At 37.1% G+C, this 17,269-nt stretch overlaps 1 protein-coding gene and 1 pseudogene across 4 annotated transcripts in view; one reads left to right on the forward strand and one right to left on the reverse strand.

Moving 5' to 3' along the window:
• The window catches only part of EXOC6B (exocyst complex component 6B), a 713,885-nt gene that overhangs the window by 644,649 nt on the left and 51,967 nt on the right, over positions 1-17,269 (reverse strand). Inside the window, exon 1 of one of the 4 annotated variants that reach the window (XM_068564226.1) lies at positions 1,380-1,454. The exons of the other annotated variants lie outside the window; for them this stretch is intronic. The gene's annotated coding sequence lies outside the window, so the exon portion shown is untranslated. Of the gene's footprint in view, positions 1-1,379; positions 1,455-17,269 lie in introns of those variants that run through there. 4 annotated transcript variants of the gene reach the window in all.
• On the forward strand, positions 3,345-4,660 carry LOC137777971 (general transcription factor IIE subunit 1-like; annotated as a pseudogene).

The following is a 17,269-nucleotide window of genomic DNA, read 5'->3' on the forward strand; positions in this document are numbered from 1 at the left end:
AAGGGAATACAGAGCATAGGAAATGATAAAATAAAGATTTTTATCATTTTTTAAATTTATCTAAAAGATAACTGAAAGTTTAAAGCAATAATAATAGCAATGAATTGTGGAATTCATAACATATGTAGAAGTAAAATACATGCTAACTATAACTCAAAGGTCAATGGGGGGAAATGAAAGTATACTGTTACAAGGATCTTATGTTATACATGAATAGGTATAATATCATTTGAAGGCAAACTGTTGTCTTAATCAGTTCAGGCTGCTATAACAAATTACATAGACTGAGTGGCTTAATAAAAATTTATTTCTCACAGTTCAGCAGGCTGAGAAGTCCAAGATCAAAGCACAGCATATCCAGCGTTTGGTGAGGGCCAGTTTCCTGGTTTACCAGACAGTCATCTTCTCACTGTATCCTCACATTGCAGAGAACAGAGAGAGAGAGAGCAAGCTCTCATGTCTCTTCTTACAAGGGCACAGATCCCTTTCAAGAGGGCTCCACTCGGGCCTCCCTGGTGGCGCAGTGGTTGAGAATCTGCCTGCCAATGCAGGGGACACGGGTTCGAGCCCTGGTCTGGGAAGATCCCACATGCCGCGGAGCAACTAGGCCCGTGAGCCACGACTACTGAGCCTGCGCGTCTGGAGCCTGTGCTCCGCAACAAGAGAGGCCGCGACAGTGAGAGGCCCGCGCACCGCGATGAAGAGTGGCCCCCGCTTGCCGCAACTAGAGAAAGCCCTCGCACAGAAACGAAGACCCAACACAGCCAAAAATAAATAAATAAATAGCGTTCCCTTTCAAAATAAATAAATAAATGTACCAATATTAAAAAAAAAAAAAAAAAAAAGAGGGCTCCACTCTCATGACTTCCTCATGAATTAATTAACTCCCAAAGGCCCCACCTCCTAATATCATCACATTGGCAGGGGGAGTGGGGGGGGGGGGGGTGAGGTATCAACATATGAATTTTGAAGGGACACAAAACATTCAGGCAATAGCAAATGTAATAAGTTAAAGATGCATATTGTAAACCCTACAGCAACCACTAAAATATATATATAACAAAAAGGTATACTGAATAAGACAATAGTGGGGGAAAACTGAATCCTAAAATATATTCAGTTAATCTAATTTAGTTAAGGAGAGTAAGAAAAGAGAAAAAAAAGGGACAAAGAACAGCTGGGACAAATGAATAATAAATAGCAAGATAACAGACTTAAACCTAGTCAAATAGGTAATTATATTAATGTAAATGATTTCCTCTTTTCCTGCTTTCTTTCTAATTAATTAAGTATACTTCCATTTCCCCCTTCCCATCTTTTGAGCTATTGTTGTGATTCCTTTTGTGGTGACTTGGTGTAGTTTTGTTGCTTGTGTTTACCCTGCTTGAGGATCTTTAAGCTTCTTGGATTTCCATTTTAATATTCCAGAGAAAACCACTTGGAGCTTTTTAAAATGTTTCTGGTTCTTAATTTTGTGGAGGAAAGCCCGTATCTGTAAAACATATAATAATATTGCTTTTTTTTAAATCAGTTTAGATATTGTCTTTCTCCTATAATCAGAGCAGATTTACCTCATCATACCATATCATTCCCCCTCCCTCTCCTCTCAACATACTTATACCACTTTTAGTTTTTCTAAAGGTTATTTTTGTAATTTAATATACTATGCTTAATACTGTACTTTTATTTCTTAATAATATACTTATGCTTTTATTTCTTACATCATTATCTATGACTACCTTGACCCCCTAATTGTGCAAGGTGAGGCATTAGCTCTCCCTTACTTTTTCTTCATTTCTTTTCCTCACTTTCTTCCAACTGCTGAAGTGAATTTTACATTGACTGGGTTGGGTTAATAACATATATATTCTGTTCCAGAATCATAATTGTCTTTTATGGTTTACCAGTATTTTGTCTTTAAAAACCAATAAACAACATTTGTATTAGTTCAACTATATAAATATTCTTCACTTTTAAGCCAGGTTGTACACTAAGATTACCATTCCTTTCTTATTGGAATCCCCACCTTTTTCTGGAAAACTCTCTCTTGATGCTCCCATTTCCCCTGCTCCAATCTGAACTGACACCTATCCAGGCTTTCTGCATACCTATTTTTGATGCTCTTTCTTGGTTGACTTACAGAGCTGCTAAGATGATCAGAAATTAAGGGAACAAAATGCTGGAGACCAGGGGAAGAATGAGAAGGGGTGTGCCAACATTCTTTAGTCACTTTTTCCCAAGATATTTGCCAAGTCTGCACACAAGAGGCTAAGTTTCCAGTATAGGAATCAAGCAGAAGAGGTAGAGAAATCAGCTTTTGACAGTTTTGTGGCACTGAAGTGACATAAATTAGAGACAAGAGGTAAAGATCCTAGAGAGGAAAAATGGTAAAAAATACAACACTCTTCTGTTTTTCCCTCAATACATGCACTGAATTCTTAACCTACAGCAGGCAAGAGGCTAAGACAACAAGCAAAAAGCCTCTGAGAAGCAGAACAGAGTTTTAGGTAGTCTTGAGGTATGGAGTAAAGATTAGAATGCAGTGTCCACCTGAGGAAAGGGGCCCTAATCATCACTCCAAGGCTGTTTGGAAAATGTGAAGGACTATAGCAAAAGGCTGTACTGAACCAGAGATAGCCATAGTTCTGTCCCTGACTGGATTCAGATCACTGCCACTCTATCCACCTTACCGAAAAAGACGGGGTTGGGGGGAGTTTAACCTCTTACGGAAGAGAAGGTTACCCAGAACCTCCATGAGTTTTTTATCTCCATGCAGTCCAAAATTACCAAGCATGCCAAGGGAGAGGACCACATAACTGAAAATCAAGATCCACAGATGATCCAGATATTGAAATTATGAAAAAAGGACTTTGAAATGTCTATGATTAATAAGGAAAAAAAAAAGGAAAAAGATGAACAAAATAGAAAGATGGAAAATTCACCAGAGCCTTGAAATCTATGCTATTTAAAAATTGAGAAAATTCAGAAGTGAAAATGTAATTTTTAAAATTAAGAGTTCCATAGATGGTTTATCAGCAAGAGGAGATTAGTGAAGATAAATTAATAGAAAATATCCAGATTAACGCATAAAGAGGAAAGTAGCACGTGGTTTCTAAAGCTGGCCGCAGGAAGAGGGCGTTCTCTTTGTCGCACAAGTGGCATGGCTCGTTTAAGCCAGTAGTGGAGGCGCTGAGTGAAGCTGCAGTGGGCGCGTTCAAGGATTCGCTCTGGGTCCCCTAAGGTGTTTCAGGCAAAGGTAACAGGCTGAATGACGTGGCACAGTGCCCTCCCCATGCAGGATGTGCTTTGGCCAGTACATTTAAAGTTAAAGTTTGCTGCTAAAGATGGCAGATCCAGATGTCCTCACCGAGGTTCCTGCAGCATTGAAGCAGTTAGCCAAGTATGTGATCCGGGGATTTTATGGCATTGAGCATGCTTTGGCCTTGGACATCTTGATCTGAAACCTCTGTGTGAAAGAGGAGGACATGCTGGAGCTGCTCAAGTTTGATCAGAAGCAACTTCGATCAGTCTTGAATAATTTAAAGGGAGACAAATTCATCAAGTGCAGAATGAGGGTGGAGACTGCTGCAGATGGGAAAACCACTCACCACAACCACTACTTTATCAATTATCGTACTCTTGTTAATGTGGTAAAATATAAATTGGACCACATGAGAAGGAGGACTGAAACTGATGAGAGAGATTTCACCAACTGGGCCTCCTTCAAATGTCCCATCTGCAGTAGTACTTTTACAGATTTAGAAGATAATCAGCTCTTTGATCCCATGACAGGAACTTTCCGCTGTACTTTCTGCCATACAGAGGTAGAAGAAGATGAATCAGCAATGCCCAAAAAAGATGCACACACACTTTTGGCAAGGTTTAATGAACAAACTGAGCCCATTTATGCTTTGCTTTGAGAGACGGAGGATGTGAACTTGGCCTATGAAATACTTGAGCCAGAACCCACAGAAATACCAGCCCTGAAACAGAGCAAGGACCGTGCAGCAACTGCTGCTGCAGCTGCTGGCCTGGCAAGTGGGCACCACCAGGAAGCATGGGCCACCAAGGCCCCTCTTATGAGGACTTATACACTCAGAATGTTGTCATTAACATGGATGACCAAGACGATCTTCATCGAGCCTCACTGGAGGGAAAATCTGCCAAAGAGAGAACTATTTGGTAAAGAGAGAGCACTCTCCAAGGAGCATATAGTTCTGAAGAGATGAAGGAAGGTGGCTTAGATACAGACTCGTTTCAGGAGCGTAAGGAAGGCCGTGCGGGGCCAGATGATAACGAGGAGGTCACGCGAGCACTGCTCATTCATGAGAAGAAGACTCCCTCTGCCACAGCAGGCTCAGTGCGGGCAGCTGCTCCTGTGACCACTGCCAATGGCAGTGACTCTGTGAGTGAGACCAGTGAGTGAGACAATGACTCTCCACCCCGTGTGGCAGCTGTGGCTGCACATCATGGGGAAGAGGATGAGGAGGAGGATGAATTTGAGGAATGAGCAGATGACCCCATTGTCATGGTGGCTGGCCGTCCATTCTCCTACAGCGAAGTGAGCCAGAAGCCAGAGCTGGTGGCCCAAATGACACCAGATGAAAAGGAAGCGTACATAGCAATGGGACAACGCATGTTTGAGGACCTCTTTGACTGAGCTTTCCCTACCTTTTCCTCCTTTCTCTAATGCTCATTTCAAAAAGAAATTCCCTACCTTTGAAGAAAGTGTTTAGTGGCTTTCTGCCTCTCTTGATGTAAATCAACTGTTAATCTTGTGCAAAGAGTAATGGGAGAGAAAGTTTGATTTTTATGCCAGAAACTTCCCCACGATGTAGGTTGGCTATAAGCATTCCCTTTTCTATTACTACAGTATTAATACCTTGCTATATTTCCTTAACTAATCTTTTTCCTTTCCCTTTTAAGACACATTTTCTCCCTTCTGAAATGAGTGCGAGAAGTCTAAAGGTAAATTCTTCACGTCTGCCTGTAGAAGCTCACTTTGATAGGTTACAGTAATTCACTGATCACATCTTTCTTATCTATTCTGACCAAGCATTCCAAACAGCTCCTGATATTGCTGCCAACCAAGCAGCTTGGCAACAGGCAAATCACTGATGAAGGAAAAAAAAAATCTTAAAACTTCATATTGCTTCACAGTTTAGGATGGAGTCAATATGTAAGGGGAGGTGGGAGTGTGTATGGAAGAAGGATGGTTATGCGTAAATCTCATGATTAATACCTAAACCAAAACTGGTGTCTTTAGAACTGACTTGACTGACAGATATTGTTTTGCTTAATGCCTTTTGGTTTGTATGTTGGATAATAGAAAACAGAAAGTGTGTTTGGTAAGCCCGTAGGAAGAAATTAGAGAAGAAACATGGACTTAGGATGAGGAGTCCATGCAAAAGGGTTGAAGAGTGGAGAGTACTGGGAACAGTACCTTTTAACATTGTCTGAGTTTGTGCTGATTTGGAAATCCTTTATATAAAGCTGAGACTGGTCCCCTTCTTTTTCAGTTCTTCCACAGTGCTATAAATTGTTTAAAGAGGCCATTCCAGCAGAAATCAGCATATGACAATTGATTACTCTTCTCTCTTTTTTTTTCTCTCAACATTATTGAAGGCCTTGTCTCTTTTGATTCTTGTCAGGCATGGTATTTTAGAATGCATCCAGTATATCGCTGGGCATAATCTCAAGGAAAATACTTTATTTTTGGTTCTGATATGCAGCATGGTATTATTCCTTAAGGCAGAACTTTAAAGAACTTTCATACAAGGGTCTACAACAATTGTATTTTTATAATATTTTCCCTTGCATTGTCATTTTAAGTATTTATCATTTTATAGTACATGTGTAAAGTTAAGATAGATTTTAAACATCTGAGCCTTGTATAAAGTAATGATTCATTTACCTGGGTTGTATTATGACTGAATATTGATAATAAATCTATTTTATACTGACTGAAATTTGTTAATCTAGCTCTGTAACACCTTGGAGCATAATTAAAATGAATACTCTTCCCATTTAAAAAAAAAGCATAAAGAGGAAAATAAAAATATATAAAATACAGAAGACTATAAAAAAATATGAAATATATGGGATAGAGTCAAAATGCCTACCCCAGCAGTTCTCAAACTGTTTGGCTTAAGGATATTTTCATACTCTTAAAAAATATGGAGTTCCCCAAGAACTTTTGTCCATGTGGTTATATTTATTGACATTTATCACATTAAAAATTAAAGCTGGGCTTCCCTGGTGGCGCAGTGGTTGAGAATCTGCCTGCCAATGCAGGGGACATGGGTTCGAGCCCTGGTCTGGGAAGATCCCACATGCCGCGGAGCAACTGGGCCCGTGAGCCACAATTACTGAGTCTGCGCGTCTGGAGCCTGTACTCCGCAACAAGAGAGGCCGGGATAGTGAGAGGCCCGTGCACAGCGATGAAGAGTGGCCCCCGCTTGCCACAACTAGAGAAAGCCCTCGCACAGAAACGAAGACCCAACACAGCCATAAATAAATAAAAATAAATAAATTTAAAAAAAAAAAAAATTAAAGCTGAATAAGAATTTAAACATAAGAATACACACGCATATATTACATTAGCCATTAAAACAATGACTGTCTTCACATATCATATAGCCTCTGGAGTACTTCACTATATTCTCCTGCAAGAATGTGAGTAAAAGAAGAAAACAATATCTTAGTGTTACTAGGAAAATAGTTTTAAATTTGTGACTCTGCAGAAAGAGGTCTAGTCTTTCTATAATGGGGGAATAGCAATATTTAAAACATCATAGTCAACTATTTCCCGAAACTAATGAAAGACATCAATCCACAGTTTCAAGCTCTACAAACCCGACAGGATAAATACAAAGAAAACTATACCTAAGCACCTCATAGTAAAACTGCAGAAAACCAAAAACATAGTAAAAAATATTAAAGGAACAACGTTAAGATTAAGAGCTAACTTTTTAACAGGAAATATATGTCAAACAACAATTGAATTATACAGTAAAGCGCTGAAAAAAATAAACTGCCAGCCTAGAATCTAAAACTAGTTTAAAAAAAAAAAGTCCCTTAAAAATTAAGGCAGGCAATGTAAAATGGTACATCCACTATGGAAAACAGTTTGGCAGTTCCTCAAAAAATTAAAAATAATTTACCATATAATCCAGCAATTCTACTTCTGGGTACATACCCAAAAAAAGTGAAATCAGGGACTCAAAGAAATATTTATACATCTATGTTCATAGCAGCACTATTCACAACAGCCAAAAGGAGGAAGCAATTCAAATGTTCATTGAAGGATGAATGGATAAACAAAATGTGGTACACATACAATGGAATATTATTCAGCCTTAAAAAAAGAAGGAAATTCTGACACATGCTACAACATGGATGAACCCTGAAGACGTTATCCTAAGTGAAATAAGCCAGTCACAAAAGGACAAATACTGTATGACTCCACATATATGAAGTACTCAGAAGGGTCAGATTTATAGAGACAGGAAGTAGAACAGTGGCTGCCAGGAGAAGGGAAAGGGGAGAATGAGAAGTTATTGTTTAATGGGCACAGAGTTTCAGTTTGGGAACATTACGAAAATTCTGAAGATGGATGATGGTGATGATTGCACAATAATGTGAATATACTTAATGCCATTAAACTGTACACTTAGAGATGGCTAAAATGGTAAATTTTGTTATGTATGTTTTACCACAATTTCAAAAGAATTAAGGTAAAATAAAGACACTTTTCATACAAACAAGCAAAAAAATAAGAGAATGTGTCAGTATTAGGCTTGCATTCAAAGAAATGCTAAAGAGAGTTCTTCATGCAAAAAGAAAGTAATCTCAGAATAAAGCACAGAAATGTAGGAAACCAAAAAGGGGTTAACATAAATGAACGCTGACTCTACAAAATAATAAATATAATGTCTTGGGGGCACTAAATGACATGTAAAATTAAAATTCATGACAGCAATAGATTAACAGATGGGAAAGGGTAAATGAAAATAAAGTGTTATATGGTCCTAGTAGTGTCAAGGAAGTGATAAAAGAATTAATTTATATTATACTTTAATGAGTCAAAGATGCATGTGGTAATCCTTAGAGTAATTCCTATAGATGAGAAAAAGAAGAACCAAAAGACAGCAAAAGAAAAAAAAAGAAGAAGTCAATAATCAGGAAAAGAAAATTCAGCAGCCATCAGACCTTTCTACAATACTGAACACCAGAAGACAATACTCAGGGAAACAAAATATGAGTCAAAAGTTTTAAGTTCAATGAAGCTGTCCTTTGAATGTACAGTCTACAGAGCAGCCATTCTGAATATACAATAACTCAAAAATTATTGTTTATATAAGTCCTTCTGAAGGTAACTGGTAGAGAAAAACTCCAACCAAACTAAATGACAAGAGAAACTTCAACAAAAAAGACTGGAAGTAATAAGGGAACATATTTAACTGTAACTCTAAGACAAAAAGATCAGATTAAGAGTGACAAAATATGGTATATAAAAATAGTATGTGATAACACAACACTGTAAATCAACTATACTCTAATAAAAATTTTTTCAATAGTATGTAAAAATTATACAACTAATAAAAAGAAGAGAGAAAAGACAGAAAGTAGTATAAGCTGGTGATGTTTCATACCTCATAACTGGGAGTCAAAGCTAAGCAAATCAGGTACAAGTCTACAATCCCTAATCTAAAACCCTTGGGGTTTAGTTTAGTAACATTAGTAACTCTGCAGCAAATGTAGGAATATTCACACAAGTGGTAAATATAAAGACTATCACTATCTCACATCAACTCACATCAAGTTTTGTTGCCAAATGAATTCAGACAGCTTTTGACAACAAATGGTTCAGAGCCTTTGGAATTTTCAAATTGCAAATGAGAGATTATGAGCTAGCAGAATTCTAAACATTTTAAGACTATAAAGTAAAACACTAAGATAATATTATTGACTAATATTTGTGGTCACAGAAAAGAGAGGGAAAGAAAATACAGGAAATTCTACTGTTTCTGTCAGATGAGGAACCAATAAATACTATCCTCAAAAAAGAGGGGGGGAAAAAGAGAGACTGAGGATACAATTCAAAGGAAACACAAGGACAAAAATATAATTTTTTAAAAATTGTAAGAAAAAACAGATCATGAGATCTTCACAGTAGTATCTTCCTCCACCCCCCCCCAAAACAATTCTTTTACTTGATACTAAATTATTTTTAAACGATGACTACAGTGATCCAAATTCCCAACTTATTGTACTTGCAGAATGAACTGCTGATGAGCACAAAAGTCACTAGGGGGCAGCAGAGCACAAGGAGTGTCCTCTAAAAAGCCGTGAAAACTCCAAAGGACTTATATAGCCACTTATCAACTGCTCAAAACCTCTCAGTCATTCACAAGCACAAAAAGACACCAATTAATCTGTAAAATCTGTTAAGAGATTCATTATATTACTTCATAATTTTTTAACTTTTATTTTGAAATAACTTCACATTGTACAAATAATAGAGAACTCCTATTTAGCCGTTATGCAGAATTCACCAATTTGTAATGTTTTTGCCACATGTTTTATCACTTTCTCTTCTACATATATGTACATGTATGTTTAGAATATGTTGCATGTATTATACCCTTAAAACTACAATGTGGGGCTTCCCTGGTGGTGCAGTGGTTGAGAATCTGCCTGCCAATGCAGGGGACACGGGTTCGAGCCCTGGTCTGGGAAGATCCCACATGCCGCGGAGCAACTGGGCCCGTGAGCCACAACTACTGAGCCTGCGCGTCTGGAGCCCGTGCTCCGCAACGGGAGAGGCCGCGATAGTGAGAGGCCCGCGCACCGCGATGAAGAGTGGCCCCCGCTTGCCACAACTAGAGAAAGCCCTCGCACAGCAACGAAGACCCAACACAGCCAAAAATAAATAAATAAATTTATAAAAAAAAAAAACTACAATGTGTATTTCCTCTCTTATCTAACTACAATACAATTATCAAATTCAAGAAATTCACATCGATACAATTATAATCTAATCCATAGTCCATATTCCAATCCTGTCAACTGTCCCAATAATGTTCTTTAGAGCGTTTTCATTTCCTCCTGGAGAGTATCTGGCCCAGGACCATGTATTACATTCAACTGTCATGTTTCTTCAGTTTCCTTTCATCCAAACTATCAGCTCTCCAGCATTTTAAACACAGTTTTTAATTTTTATACTATTAAATATTAAGAACCCTAAAGAACTTAGGGTTCAGTAAATATCAATATTTACTGTATTAGAAATTAAAACTGAAAATTAGAAAATATTAATTCATTAATATTAACAACCAATAATATTTACATGTTAAAGAATATTTTATGAAAAATAATTTTATATTCTGAAATAAACAAATAAAAAATAGTTGGAAGAGTCTTTTGCATTTGTGCAAATATCTTTAATGTCTGCAGAAGATATCTGGACTCTATAACCACTTCTACATTAAATCTATTAAAATGTGGGGTTTTGGTTACAGTATATAAAGAAAACCCAGCCTTGTACATATGTAGTTGGAAAAGGGAGAAAGTATTTTTAAAGCCTTTTCAGAAAACTTTATATATATATATATATATATACACACACACACACACACACACACAAATTTATGACACAACCTCAAAACTTGATGAGTTTTAGATTAAAATTCATTGGTCTATCTTACACTTTGATGAATCTTTTACCCATGTATGATTTTGTAACATCAGGTATTGTTCATTTGAAAAATACTGGTTCGCTGGGTTTTGCAGGTCTTGCAAATGTTGATATATTTCATTATACAATTCAAAAAATCACATTCATTATATCACCACTCAGTCCCATAAGAAAAGTTTGTAAGTACTGGCAATCTTTAGGAGGGCGACAGGCTACATCTGAAAATATAAACAGGCAGCAATAGTAAATTCCACACAAGTAGTGCAAATAACAAATCGGCCATTCTGCAGAGCACAATAATAAAAACTGACTTAAAATCTAGTCATAATATGATTCATACTAGTAATGAAAAAACTGTCATTTTATATACTGATAAAGAGTCCCTGGTTGATCTTTAGTCTGTTCATACCAAAAAGTCACCTTTTCAATTCAGGAAAGGGATATACAAATTTCACTAGCCAACACCTTCAAGCATTCACGGGTATTAGTCATCTCCTATTCCTTCTGAACACATCACATCTTTGGGTTAAAGGCTAGCATGCTCAAGCAAAGGTTTTCCAAAAATGCCATGTTTCAGAGGAAAGTTAAGATCACCAATGAACTCCAAAGTTTATTTCCTTTAGGTTTGTGAGTTTTCTAAAAGGTGTTAAAGTTCAAAAATATAATAAAGAAAACAGATTAGTGAAAAAAGCAAGATACAAAATCCATATGTATCTATCCATATGTAACACAATATATATATACAGTGCATGTGTACATTAATAATCTAATATAAACATTACAGTATTTATAATAACATTTAGTCCATGTTCACTACTTATAAAGGACTGTTCTAAACACTTTGTATGTATTATCTTGCTTAATTTCAAAGCCATCCCATGATATAGAGTAACAGTATTATTTTCATTTTACATACAAAGAAACTGACTCACAGATAAGATAAATTACTTGCCAAGTCACAGAGCCAAGATTAAAGTATAAGTATACTGACGTGGAATCCCACACTCATCTATTTCTCTATCTGCCCATAAAAAAAGAATATATAGGAACTTCCCTGGTGGCGCAATGATTAAGAATCTGCCTGCCAATGCAGAGGACACGGGTTCAAGCCCTGCTCCGGGAAGATCCCGCATGCCGTGGAGTAAATAAGCCCGTGCACCACAACTACTGAACCTCCGCTCTAGAGCCCACAAGCCACAACTACTGAGCCCGCGTGCCACAACTATTGAAGCTCGCACACCTAGAGCCCGTGCTCCACAACAAGACATGCCACTGCCATGAGAAGCCCGTGCACCGCAACGAAGAGTAGCCCCCGCTCACCACAACTAGAGAGAGCCCGCGTGCAGCAACGAAGACCCAACGCAGCCAAAGATAAATAAATAAATAAATAAATTTTTTTAAAAAAGAATATATAATATACATATATGAAATGTACATAACTTGCTGCCCCAATACAAAATACATGTAACTTTATAAATATACACGTTACATAAACACATTGTATGCATTTTTCAACTACACAGAAAACATTTGCTAAAAATGTAAAACACATTGCCAAGAGAAAAACACAAGAGTCCCATGTTGCAGTCTTACTTAATACCAGCTTCACCCTGTGTCTGCAGATGCCTGCTTATACTAAGCTAATATATTAAACTGTTTTGCTAAAGTTAATTCACATAGAGTTTCTATAACTTGCAACCAGAGTCCCAAGCAATATAAACATGTATTATTTTCATACTCGATAAAAAGGCAAAAAAATATTTCTGCACTGTTTATTTCTTTTAAAGAAATGGTCTATATGTGAGATGTTGTATTATGTTGTATTATTAAAATATAAACTCCAAGAGAAAAGGAATAATTAACAGCTTAATAAACAACAAAACAAGCCTGCAATGCAATGAATTTTCCAAATTTCTAAAGGCCCCTATGCCAGTAAAATCAAAACAAGTAAAAAAAAAACATTCTTTCACTACAGCCAAAAAGGATTAGAAGAACAAGTTTGTCCATCACTTTACAAAATAACCTGATTATACAGGAATTTTCTACAGCATTTTTCGTTGTTATTATTGTTCTTTTTTTCCTTCTATGTATCTTCAAAACATCATATATGTAGGATGAAACTGCTTTAGGAAACCTGAAGGATTCAGTTCCCTAAAATATTATATTTTAACCTTGAGGAACTGCTATATACTCTCAGCTGCATTCATGTAACTTGGCAAACTGACAAAGGTTTCCTTCAGCAGATATACAGCAGATGAAGTAACAGGAGATGCAGTAAGACCCAATTCTAAAGTGACTGTTTTTCCACTTTAAACTACCTTAGGCTACCTGACATCAAATTTCACTGAGTTGATGGCAGTGTCTGATGTGTTTGCTTTACCTAAAAAAGAGGAAATCAAAGAAAAAAAGAAGGAAATAAAAAAACTGGCCCTCAACTATCACAACTCCCTTTACAATGGTGCTTCCTCACTTGTATAAACAGCTCAAATTACAAAAAATCTGAGGTTGCTATTAAGCATTAATGGCACAAGAAATTAAGTCACTGCAACTTATTAAAAAAAAAAAATTCCATTTAAACCACTGTCAGTCCAGTTTCCAGGGACTTTTGTTTTACAGAGATCAAATTCCTGACTCAACGAATGCTCCAGCCTTTCTATAACTATTGGCAGATTAAACTTTTTACCATAAAGCTCCCACCATACTATTCTTCGGTCCCTCGAAAAAAATCGTTAAGTCCTGATTCCATATTGAGGGTCCTAAATAAAATCTAAACACCTGAGCTTAACAGTCTCGTACTTTCACAGTAGTACCCTAACATTCCTATCCATCTTTGTTCCACACTACTCCTGGTCATAAGGTTTCTTCCTCTGTGAGCAACTGAAATATTTTTCCTATAAAGAGCCTGACTGTCAGGATGGGCTGGATTATACTACTATAACAAACAACCCCAAAATATCAGTGAATAAAGATTTATTTCTTGCTGATGGCATATGCATATGTCCACTGTGGGTCAGCAGGAGTCTCTGCTCTACAAAATCCTCATTCTAAGCAGCCAACATCCAGAGCAGCTGTCTGCAAGACTTTTCTATAAACGGCCAGATAGTAAATATATTCAGCTTTATGGGACATATGTTCTCTGTAACAACTATTCAACTTTGCTGTTGTAGTGCAAAAGCAGCCATAGACAATACATAAACAAATCACGATGGCTATGTTCCAATAAAACTTTATTTACAAATACAGGCAGACCATATTTGGCCCACAGGCTAATCAGAGCACTGCAGATCACTGTGGCAGAGGAAAAGAAAGCATAGTGAATGCACAGATTCTTAAATCTTCTATTTGGAAGTGACTCAGGTCACTTCAGCTCACACATCATTGGTCAAAGCAACTTACACGGCCACACCTAACTTCCAAGGGGCAAGGACATGCAATCATAACATGTGACTGGGAAGAGAAGCAGAAATTTTGGGTGAATAACCCTAATGAATAACACAAATTATATTTTATTGGTCTCTTATTGTTTCCACCTACTAGAATGCCCAATCTCTCCTTTTTTACCAATCAAAATACTAGCCATCTCTCAAGATTCAGTTCAAACGTCACCTTCTCCAGAAGCACCTAAATCTCCAAACCCTATGCCTCCCATCACCTCCCAAAGCCCTCTTGTCTAACCTTTCTTACATCAAGTGTTTTCTACATTAACAAATTCCATTTTCTTGGGATAGGTATTATGTATTATTTCTCTCTTAAGGCATAGGACTTAGGATTCAATAAGTACTTGGAGGATAAATGAAAGTACCACTGGTTTCTAGGTTTTTGTCTGGTTTTTAGTTAGTTTAAGGATCTAAAGTGGCATATAAAGATATAAACAATACAACATTAAATAAAATTAAAAACAGGAGAGCAATAATCGATACAAAGGGCAGCAACATAAGACCAGAAGTGAAGATGATACACAAGATGCGTATCATACCTTTTCTGAAGGTGAACCACAAATTTACCTCTAAGTATTCTAGTAGACAAACAGAAGAAAGCAAGCAAGATCCATCTTACCAGGCACAGTATCAATGAGCTGTTGCTTAAGATAGGCATATCACAGAAACAAGGCCCCTTTAAATTAAATATTTGGATTTTTTAAATATAGTGAGACATTCTGTAAAACAAGGGACCAATAAATGCTTTTCTAAACAACAGAACTACAATGCAGAAGATACTGAAAGACTAATAATAATCAGTAAATATTTTTTAAGGATGTGCTTTGCATCAGCCTAGATAACAGAAGGAACACAAAGAAATTATAAGACAGTCTGTAACCTAATAGTTGGAGGAACAAAACATACATACATGACATGATAGAAAGTACTAAGACTATACTATACTTTAAACTTTTATGGAGCACTTACATTCCAGAGTCTATATCTGACACTGAGGATAAAACAATAATAAATAAAATACTATCGCTGGTCTCAAGAAATTCACAAACAATTAGAGGAAACTGATACAAACAACTATAATAAAATATAATAAATACTCTGGTAAGGAGTTTTATAAGGGGCTATGGGAACCAGGATAAGAAAATAATTATTTCTGCTTCTAAGGAGCGATCAAGGATGGCTTCATTGGACAAGTCATTTGAACTGTTATGGTATGCTACAACTTGACTATGAAAAGCCTGAGGTAGGCAAAAGAGAACCAGCAAAAATCAGATCTGAATTTTCGAAAATGTTTATGGCAATGGTATGGAAAATGGACTGACCAATTAGTAGACTATACATTCTGCTAGGGCAAGACAATGTCTGTCTTGTTTACTGCTGATACGTTCAGTGCTGAGCACAGCGTCTCACACTTAGCAGACATTATTAAGTATATATTTGTTGAAAAACTAAAAAAGAATGCAGCAGAGAAACAGTAAGGAAACTGTTGTCCAAGAAAAACATAAGGGCCTGAATTTGGCCAATGACAGGGGGAGGTAGGTATGACATCAACACTGAGTTAGTCTTTATTTAAATGCTAAGTTCTATGTCCTATGAACTATAGGAACTTAGAGAAAACAGCTATAGAGACTAAAGAAGCAATCTGGTCACAAAGATACCTCACAAAGAACTCTAGGAACAACTACCTGACAATGTATTACATGTTATTAGAAAGTGATTGTCTCAACTAGCACCGACTGCGAATTCATCTCAGAAGATCTTTAAAAAGCCTTCATGCCTCAATCTCTAAGGTGTTTTTCTTTCTTATTTTCCATAACAGTTTTAAGGGCAATTCAAGATTTTAATTTACTTTTAATTATAACACAAACTTCAAGAAGGTTTTAGCTTAGATCCAGAAAGAGACTACTAGTCTAATTTCTAAGACTTGGCACTACAGGTTCAAAAGACTAAAAGGAAGACTCATCAAGCCACCTGAGCTAGATAAGAGAGACATGACTAGGGACTTCCCTGGCGGTCCAGTGGTTAAGACTCTGTGCTTCCAATGCAGGGGAAAAGGGTTCAATCCCTGGTCGGGGAACTAAGATCCCACATGCTGCGCAGCATGCCCAAAAATTAAAAAAAAAAAAAAAAAAGAGAGAGAGACATGACTAAAAGAATTTCCTAATACTTGATATTCACATTTTTCTTATTCAAGCTTGACCTTAAAAAATAATTTATTAGAAAAATGAGATAATACCTACCTTACAGTGTTTTTCTAATATAGCACAACGGTTTGGATATAGCACAGCAGTCAAAAGCAAAAACACTAGATCTAGGCTCCTTAGATTCAAATTCCCGTTCTTTTGCCTAACCATGATCTCTGCATTACTCTCTGAGCTTGTTTCCTTATCTACCTCGTAGGATTGTTGTATTAAATGAGTTAATATGTGTAAAACTGCTTAGAATGGGGCCTGCACAAAGTAAGTACTCAATAAATGTTAACTGCTCTTATTATTTAAAATATCTAGTACAAATATAGGTATTAAGATGAATGTGAAGGCTAGTCATTTAACCTGTGTATGAGCCTAGCAAACTACCTTACATCAACATGTATATTAGCAGTGTTCTGGAACTGGAGACTCTTAACAACATATATCCTGCAGGAATATCAGGAGTGCCCCATATTACTAATGCTACCACCGGCAAAGCCCTGAGCAAGAACCACATTCTTGGCCTGAGCCTCTTCCTTAGATCACTTTCTTTTTTTTTTTTTTAATTAATTAATTTATTTATTTTTGGCTGTGTTGGGTCTTCATTTCTGTGCGAGGGCTTTCTCTAGTTGCGGCAAGTGGGGGCCACTCTTCATCGCGGTGCGCGGGCCTCTCATTAGCGGCCTCTGTTGTTGCGGAGCACAGGCTCCAGACGCGCAGGCTCAGTAGTTGTGGCTCACGGGCCTAGTTGCTCCGTGGCATGTGGGATCTTCCCAGACCAGGGCTCGAACCCGTGTCCCCTGCATTGGCAGGCGGATTCTCAACCACTGCGCCACCAGGGAAGCCCGATCACTTTCTTTTTTTTTAAACATCTTTATTGGAGTATAATTGCTTTACAATGGTGTGTTAGTTTCTGCTTTATAACAAAGTGAATCAGATATACA

The sequence above is a fragment of the Eschrichtius robustus genome, chromosome 15 (genome assembly GCF_028021215.1).
Source record: "Eschrichtius robustus isolate mEscRob2 chromosome 15, mEscRob2.pri, whole genome shotgun sequence".
Taxonomy (NCBI): Eukaryota; Metazoa; Chordata; class Mammalia; order Artiodactyla; family Eschrichtiidae; genus Eschrichtius; species Eschrichtius robustus.